This window comes from Xiphophorus hellerii, chromosome 2 (genome assembly GCF_003331165.1).
Source record: "Xiphophorus hellerii strain 12219 chromosome 2, Xiphophorus_hellerii-4.1, whole genome shotgun sequence".
Taxonomy (NCBI): Eukaryota; Metazoa; Chordata; class Actinopteri; order Cyprinodontiformes; family Poeciliidae; genus Xiphophorus; species Xiphophorus hellerii.
The window spans coordinates 5839921-5849180 of NC_045673.1; positions in this window are offsets into that span (position 1 = coordinate 5839921).

Here is a 9260-nt window from a genome sequence, read left to right on the forward strand (position 1 = left end):
TTGGTTTAGTTTCTAGTGCAAATATCTTAGTACACATAAAATAAGACAAAACTAACTTACAAGTGACTTTTCAGCAAGAAATCTGAGCTTGTTTTAATTCCTTAATATTGATGAAAAAATACCAGGTTCGATTGGCAGATAATTTAACTTATAACAGGAAAAATGCTATACAGTCATACGAAAAAGTTTGGGCACCCTTATTAATCTGAATTATTTTCATTTCTAAATATTTGGGTGTTTGCAAAAGCTATTTCAGTTTGATATATCTAATAACTGATGGACACAGTGATATTTCAGTACTGAATTGAGGTTTATTGTACTAACAGAAAATGTGCAATATGCATTAAAAGCTAAATTTGACAGGTGCAAACATTTGGGTACCCTTATCATTTTTATTGATTTGAATACTCCTACTTTTCAATGACTTACTGAATCACAAAATTGGTTTGGTAACCTCATTAAGCTTTGAATTTCATAGACAAGTGTATCCAATCATGAGAAAAGGTATTTAAGGTGGACTAGTTGCAAGTTTTTCTCCTATTTGAATCTCCTCTGTAGAGTGGCATCACGGGCACCTCAAAACAACTCTCCAATGATCCTGAAAACGAAGATTGTTCAACATAGTTGTTTAGGGGGAAGGATGCAAAAAGTTGTATCCAGAGATTTAAACTGTCAGTTTCCACTGTGAGGAACATAGTAAGGAAATGGAAGACCACATGGACAGTTCTTATTAAAGCCCAGAAGTGGCAGGCCAAGAAAAATAGAGAGGCAGAGAAGAAGAATGGTGAGAACAGAGAAGGACAACCCACAGACCACCTCCAAAGACCCTGCAGCATCATCTTGCTGCACATGGTGTCACTGTGCATCGTTCAACAATTCAGCGCACTTTGCATAAGGAGAAGCTGTTTGGGAGAGTGATGCGACAGAAGCCTTATCTGCAAGCACGCCACAAACAGAGTCGCTTGAGGTTTGCAAAAGCACACTTGGACAAGCCAGCTTCATTTGTGGCCTGATGAAACAAAGATTGAGTTGTTTGGTCATAAAAATGGCGTTATGCATGGCAGCAAAAAAACACAGTGTTCCAAGAAAAACACTTGCTACCCACTGTAAAATCTGGTGGAGGTTCCATCATGCTTTGGGGCTGCGTGGCCAACGCCGGCACTGGGAATCTTGTCAAAGTTGAGGGTTGCATGGATTCCACTCAATATCAACAGATTCTTGAGAATAATGTTCAAGAATCGGTTACGAAGTTGAAGTTACGCCGGGGATGGATATTTCAGCAAGACAATGATCCAAAACACCGCTCCAAATCTACTCAGGCGTTAATGCAGAGGAACAATTACAGTGTTCTGGAATGGCCATCCCAGCCCCCAGACCTGAATATCATTGAACATCTGTGGGATGATTTGAAGCAGGTTTCCATGCTCGGCGACCATCAAACTTAACTGAACTGCAATGGTTTCGCAAAGATGGTCAAAAAGACCTTCATCCAGGATCCAGGAACTCATTAAAAGCTACAGGAAGCGACTAGAGGCTGTTATTTTTGCAAAAGGAGAATCTACTAAATATTAATGGCACTTTTCTGTTGAGGTGCCCGTATTTTTGCACCTGTCAAATTTTGTTTTAATGCGTACCTACTGCACATTTTCTTTTAGTCCAATAAGCCTAATTTCAATACTGAAATATTACTGTGTCCATAAGCTATTGGTTGTATCAAACTGAAATAGCTATTGCAAACATCCAAATAGTTAGAGATAAAAATAATTAAGATTAATAGGGGTGCCCAAAGTGAAGTGAAATAATCTGCCAATCATCAATATTAAGGAATTATTTGCTTAAAACAAGCTCATATTTCTTGCTGAAAAGTCACTTGTAAGTTAGTTTTATCTTGTTTCAAGCATACTCAAATATCTGCACTGGGAACTAGACCAAAACTACTTGGCAATATTTAGTGTCAAAGGCGGGGATAGGTCCAACCAGGCGTTTTGCACATCTGAATGGTTGCCTATGGAGATTAAAGGATTTCTCAAACATGCATGAAATAATCAAAGCAACACTCCAGGGATGTTTTTGATGAGGGAATAACATTATAACATGAAGAAAAGCTATAAAAAAAGAAGTTGATTTTACATGATACTGCCCCCTTTAAAAAGGACAAAAAATGAATCTTTTATTGATCTCATACTATTTTACTTCCTGTCGTTACACTACGAGTTGCTTCTACTGCTTTTGGATGAAGGCCTGGGAGATGGAGCAACCAAGCCGACGTTGACGACTGCAGAGATCCACGATTATATTTGGAAAAGTTCATGACAGGTCACCTATTAACGTTCGCTCTGCTTCTCTGGCCTTCATGGAGATGTGGAAGGAGGAAGAACGTTTTCAACTATAGACATAAGAAGTTCTCTTTCTAAACATGTTGATGCACAAATTTAAATTCCTTCATAATAAATCAACAAATTCCAACTCCGGCTTCCTCTGCCATCCCCTCTCCACCGCGCCTGTTCAACAAACCCCCTCTTTGTGATAATTTTGCTCTGTCTCCAGCATTCATTTGGGCGTTTTATCTTTTGTTTGCTGGTGGGTTTTATCCTCATTGGCTCTACGAGGCAAATTGTTGGCAGCAGCTCAGTTTGATCTGAGGTTGTGGATGAAAAGCACCAGCAGGGGGGACACAATGGCACACTGAAAATAAAATAAAAAACAGTCCAGTGTAATGACTGGAAATACATAAGTATGAGCTTTCCACAGAGAGCAGAAAGTGCCAGTGTGAGCATTGTGATGTTAAATAGTCTGCGAGACAGACAGTGTTTGTTTAACTTAGTAGGGGTCACCTTTACAACACAAGAGTTTCAACCGGGAAGCAAAAAGTTGGGAGGAATAATAAATAAAAGCCTTTTAGCTTTTGAAACAGTGGGTCGTCACACACCAGGAAGGCTATAATTTTACCTCCACAAAAGATTGAAAACCACTGAGCGTTATTGAAAGGACCAACAAAAGTTAACAAAAGCAAAGTTGATTTGATCATAAGGTATAATTAAAAAAAAAAAGATGTCAACTTTTCTTTTTTCTTTTTGTGCGAGCAGGTTCGGTTCGATTAGGCGACCAAAATTGCAACATTTATTAAATTTTCAGCTGCACTGCGTCAAGCAAACCGTTTGGAAAACCTGTTAAACCTCCTCTCCTGTGGAGGCGCTACAATAAGAAAAACTGAAGGAAGCAACATGAAAAACTCCTTAGAAGACATGAGCGCAACTTTCTTCTATACCAAATGTAAACAAAATTGGAGTAATATCACATTTTGTGGTTGTACGATTTCTCTTTCGTCTTTGGCAGTGGACCGTAAACCATTTCTTTCACTGGGGCTAGAGTCACACGTTTATTTCAGTTGTATTTACCCAGAATGCCCTGTACTACAGTCCACTTCCCACTTCCTATGCTCGGTGTCTCACATATGCATTTGAACTGCGCCAGAGTTCACTTTAATTGAACTGAGACCTAGGCTTTAGGTGGGCCAGAGTTAATTTTTTGGTCCACATTAGAGTTTGATTCACACTTCCCCAAACGAACCAAACTTTCTAGATAAGCAAATTAAAGTTTGACTAAAGCTGAACAAACAAGACACCCGTAGAAATGATTATTGTTGTCACTGAGAGCAGCATGGTGACTCAGCTGATGTTCCTCTTGGTTTAAAACTAGAAGATCTTTGGTTTGTGCAGAATTAACCAGCTTTAATTTGTCTTTTATAACTCAGTTTTATTGACGCAGCCTGGGAACAACACGCTGGAGCTACAAACACAGTAACCTTAGCATCAGTAGAGCCACCTAACAGACACTGCCAGCGTATTGACCCTGTGCTCGTGTCTTCACGCTCTCCAGAACTCCGCCATGACGGACGTCAAAACAACCAATGCGCTCCGGTAAAGCCTGTTAAAAAACAGACAGCCATAGTCTAATGCCACTTTTATTTAGTAGATTTCACTCTAAAAATGGTCATAGGGTGCTGCGCAGTCAGCTGTATTGAAACAGACAAGGATAGAAACCAAACTTGACATTTTATTTTATGACTTTTAATGAGGAAAGATGCGGCGGCGATGGATAACATCATAATCAAAATGACTGTCAGCCATCGGTGTAATCACGGACTTGCAGTTTTTACACTTTTTACAAGGTAACAAGATTAACGTTCAGATACTTTAAAAGTGTGATTAGAAAGATTTCAAATATAGCATGAGGAGGTACGAGGCAACCTTTGGTAACCATGGAGACAATGCCGCATCGTCATGTAGCCTAGCATGTATGGAAAAACTGGTTAGCATCTCGTCTTTTGTACGTTTTAAATGCTTCTCTGGTGTAAAGGAGAAACGCTGTTTATGTTTATGACACAGTGATTTAAATCATGTGTGAATTCAGGCAAGGTCGGTATTTTGATCAATACATCAGGGGGGAGAAGGTTATGGCAAGAGGTTTGGCCATTAAAAGTACTGCTGTCCTAAAATGTACACACCTGCTGTAGTTCGCTGTAACCATAGTAACAACGATCTATGACAGGTTTGAATCTGAGGTACATCTGACCAGAGTTTGCCTGTTGTGTCTAAAAAGCCTTAAGGAGTGAATATTGACAAGATATTGATGATATCCGATGTGTTTGATAGTTTATCCTGTGTGTGTGTGTGTGTGTGTGTCAATGCGTTGCCGTGGTAACCTGCTTGCTTCTCGACCAATGACTGCTGGAGATAGAAACTCCCCTCCCCCAGCTCAGTCCTCTAAAATTTTGCAGGTTTTTCTAAGTTATTTTTGTTGAAATCCAGTTTGAATTCATTAACAATAACTTTGAACACATTTACATTAATAACTCAATAAACTTGAGGTCTAACCTGCAAGTGTATGTACAAAAAGGTGGCTCAGATACGCCTCAAACACGCTCGTCTATCGTCATAGCAGAGTTCAGAGTTCGCCTTATAACACGCAATGTGTTTATGCATTCATGGTGACCTCTCATTAGCAACAGGCAGGCAGCAGGACACCGACAACATTCACTGTTGGCAGCAGGACAATGTTAACATCCCTCTTGAATCTACTCTGCATAAGAAAATAAGTAAACAGCAAATATTTCAAACAACTAAACTAAGCTGTGGAAAAACCAACGACTTCTAGGAACAAAATTAGCAGCAAACAGACAGCTTATCGTCAACGGCGCCGTTGTGGGTTTGAGATTTAAGAAACGACTGTTGGCGTTTTCAAACTACTAATCAACAACTAGTCAACACTATTCCGTGCAAATACAAAGGCTGTTAGCAGAAACAGGCACAGGCGCAGGGTCTAAAAAACAACCTTCCAGCAACCCGGCTTATCTCAACACACCCAGGCTCTCTGTCTCTCTGTCTTTGGCATTCACTCGGTTTTTTTTTCTCCCAAACATGCACACACACACAAACAACGCATTTCAGTCCCAAATTCAACAAGGCAAATCTCTCTTATCCTCCTCCAATCATTCTTTTTGTCCAACTCACATAGACATTGTTCCAGTTTCTGTGTCAGCACAGAAATCAGAGAACTGAAGTCACATCACTGTGGCTCCAGCCACAGGGTAAATAAGGATAAATGCTTTATAATGCAGTGTAAAATCAGTTTGCCCCATAAATGCTTATAAATAACTGTTTTAAGTGGATTATTTTCCCATAATGTGACTTACATCATGTGATGGAAAGCTCCACTTATTTAAATAAGAACCTATATATCATATTCTACTTCAAATTAAAAGGTTTTGATGTTCAAAGATTAAGTTAATGACTACATTTTCCAAGCAATTTTTAACCAAGACTGTTGACTCCTTCTTGTATGTCTTTGTTTTCCTCAGCATCATTACAAACATTTACAACGCTTCAGTTTAACGAAAGAAACAGAAGAAATACAGAATAAAAGTAAGTAAAACACCAAGCTAAAAAATAATCATGAAATACAAAACAGTAACTGTGTTTCCATTACAGATAATCACAAAACTTTGCTGATATTCCGCAAATGTTTAAAAGACACAATTTCGTATTTCCATTAAATCAGAAACGTAATTAAAATCACACATGAATTATCAAAAAACATGCCGTGCCATCATCCTAATACAACTTCCTGTCATCTTCTGCGTCTTTTCCGTCAGTAGTAACATCAAGTTGTGATCACAAGATTCGTATTTCCATTACAGTTTTGCAAAATACACAAATTTTGATCCAGCTGAAAAATCATCTCATCCAAGAGCCAAAACATATCGAAAACGCGAGTTTTTCAATTAAGTGAAATTATTTCTGTAATTACAATTTGCGCAATTTTATGGTCAATGGAAACACAGCTTTTGACAAAAACATTGAGAGTCTCACACTCTGCCGATGTCAAAAACCAAAGAAAATTTAAGGTGATTTTGTGGGCATGTTGTGTAAAGCCATTAAACATTTTTTTAAAGGCTAGTAGAAATAACTTACTAACGGTCTCTTAAATTGCAGTAAGCCTTGGTTTTAATAAAAATCCCTATTTAATGTAACTTGCAGGTTGGACTGAATATCAGCGTCATATTGTATTTCTTAAACACAGAGGCAACGTTTACAAGGTAAAAATCGGTGAACCTAGTATCGGTTCCTGAGGGACTCCAAAGATCAGAGCGGCTCTGGGTTCACTGCTATTTTTTTTTTTAATAAATGTAATTTTTCTAAACCTGTACAGGTCAAACTTTTTTCAGAATATGCAAACATATCCCACTATAGACATAACTTGCTATGCCACTCAGAAGTTTGACTAAAATCACCCGCAATTACAACTTGTGAGAGAAGTATAAAATATGCAAATCAAAGATTAATGAATATGAAAATAGGTTTTAATAGGGAAAATACATTTGAGAATGTGGTTGCTCAGTTAAATAGTAATGAAGGAAAAGGATAGATAATTTTGTTTTTCAAAAAATACTGGTCTCATTATGGGAATTTGAGGAAAAATAAGTATTAAAGACCAAGAGATAGCAGTAGTGAGACACTAATGGAACAAGCTGCTGTTAAAATCAAAAGAATTTCCAGACTTTTGATTCAAATTTTCACCCTCATTCAAAATCAAATTTCTATAGAATGAGCAAAACTATTCAGAAACCACCAAGAAACAAATCTGTCATCTAAAAATGATAAAACAGCTGCTTTCTGCTTTGACTTGTTAACAACCACTTACTTCCCTCCATTTTTAAAACTATTATTCTCACAAACTGTCAAATTTGGAAGTCTGTCTCTTTATCTTACACTGTGAAAAAGGAAAAGCGTGATGGAGACGAGGGTGTCAATCACTAATAAAATAGGGTAATTGATATCCTGTTGTGTTTAATTGCTTTACAGACTAAACATTTCTTCAAGTTATTTGTTATTTTGGCATTTGGTTGGACGTCCTGGCTGTATGGGCAGAATGTGTAGAAAAAAAACATTAACTTGTTTTGGAGATTTCCTGTTGGTTTAATGTGAGTTTAATTGATCTCTCGCCTTTCCTGGTGTGGCTCCTCAGCAGGGTGGAGCAGCAAAGGGAGACAAACGCTGCTGAAAAGCTGGTGGAGCGTACCATGTCAGTGAGGAGGCACGATGCTCTGAGCAGTTACATTAAGTTAAATTTATTCTTTGATTGGCCTTAGATTCGTGAGGTTGTGATGATTTGTATGTACAGTACAGACCAAAAGTTTGGAAACACCTTTCTAATTCAATGGGTTTTCTTTATTTTCATGACTATTTATAAGGCAAGAAATCCCACTGATTAACCTGACAGGGCACCTATGAAGTGAAAACCATTTCAGGTGACTACCTGTTGAAGCTCATCAAGAAAATGCAGAGTGTGTGCAAAGCATTCATAGTTTTGATGCCTTCAGTGTGAATCTACAATGTCAATAGTCATGAAAATAAAGGAAACTCATCGAATTAAAAGGTGTGTCCAAACTTTTGGTCTGTACTGTATGTAAATATTTATTGGTACCATTTATTGTTTGGTGTTAGTTTGTGTATTTCATATTTTTTTCAAATTTTTCTTTGGTATGGATGGAGAAATAGCTCAAAGTGTTTGTTGGTGAAAATGTGACCGGCAGCATTTTAATAAATCCACGGGAAGAAGACGGGCTTTTAAACGCTGAGCCTCCGCTGGTCAAATGACTATAGGATATTCGTGAACGATGCAAGTTTTTTTTTATGTTAGTTGAAGCTAATGATGACATCGTGCATAAACATTAAAGTTTTTCTTAATTTTTTCCATATACACTGTAAAACATTTGAGCTGCATTTAGTTGTGTTTACCATCTTCTACTCTTCAAGTCAAATAAATTTATCCAGTTTTAGATTTTGAACCTAAATGTGAGTTTGTGAAAGATAAACTTACAGCAGTAAGTTGTGTTAACTTTTTATTAATTTAGTCAAACCTCCAAGAGTTGAATAAACTAGAGATTTTAGGTTAGCACTTAAAAAAACTGAAAGAAGAGAAAGACGGGAGTGGGAACTATTTCCCAGAATGCTTAGCGGCATGTTTAATAAAATTCATTATCAGATCAGAAATTCTGTTCCTGCAGTTTGAAACAACAATTTAAATTATTCTAGAGTAAAGTTAGTATTTATTTTAACTTGATATTGTGAGTAAAATAACAGAGAAATGTGGCTCTTTAACTCGGTGAGGGCAGATTTTTTTTTCTTGCATATTGTGAAATAATTATTTCGTTTAAATTGCAGCATTAAGTTAAAACTCACAATTCAAGATTAATGAAGTTAAAAAACAATGTTTAGACAACTTGTCTCTTGTTAAATCAACTTCATAAACTTTAATTTCTGAGTTAAAACCAAAACAGTTTTCTTGTTGACTTAAATTTCATTTTCAGGGCAGCAGGTGGGCTTTCATTTTCAACTTAAACCACCTATAAATATTTTACAGTGTAATGTGAAGTTAAATATTTGTACTGTTAGCAAATGAATTCAAAATGTTAGACTGTGCTGACCTTTAGTGGTCAAATAAAGTACTGCATTAAACTGATGTGTAATTTTGAACAAACAAGCTAAATCACTGTAGAATTAACAACAGTTAGGTCAGTTTGTAATTTTTTAAAATGGTTTATCTTGTAGAAAAATATATGAAATTTGAAAATTTTATCAAAATGGGGGTTGAGGGTTGATTAAAATGTCAGTAGGTCTTACCATTAAATTGCTGGACACCGTCTCTTTCACTCTTTTTAACAGGGAGTTCCCTATTTATAACTTAACATCTAAGGA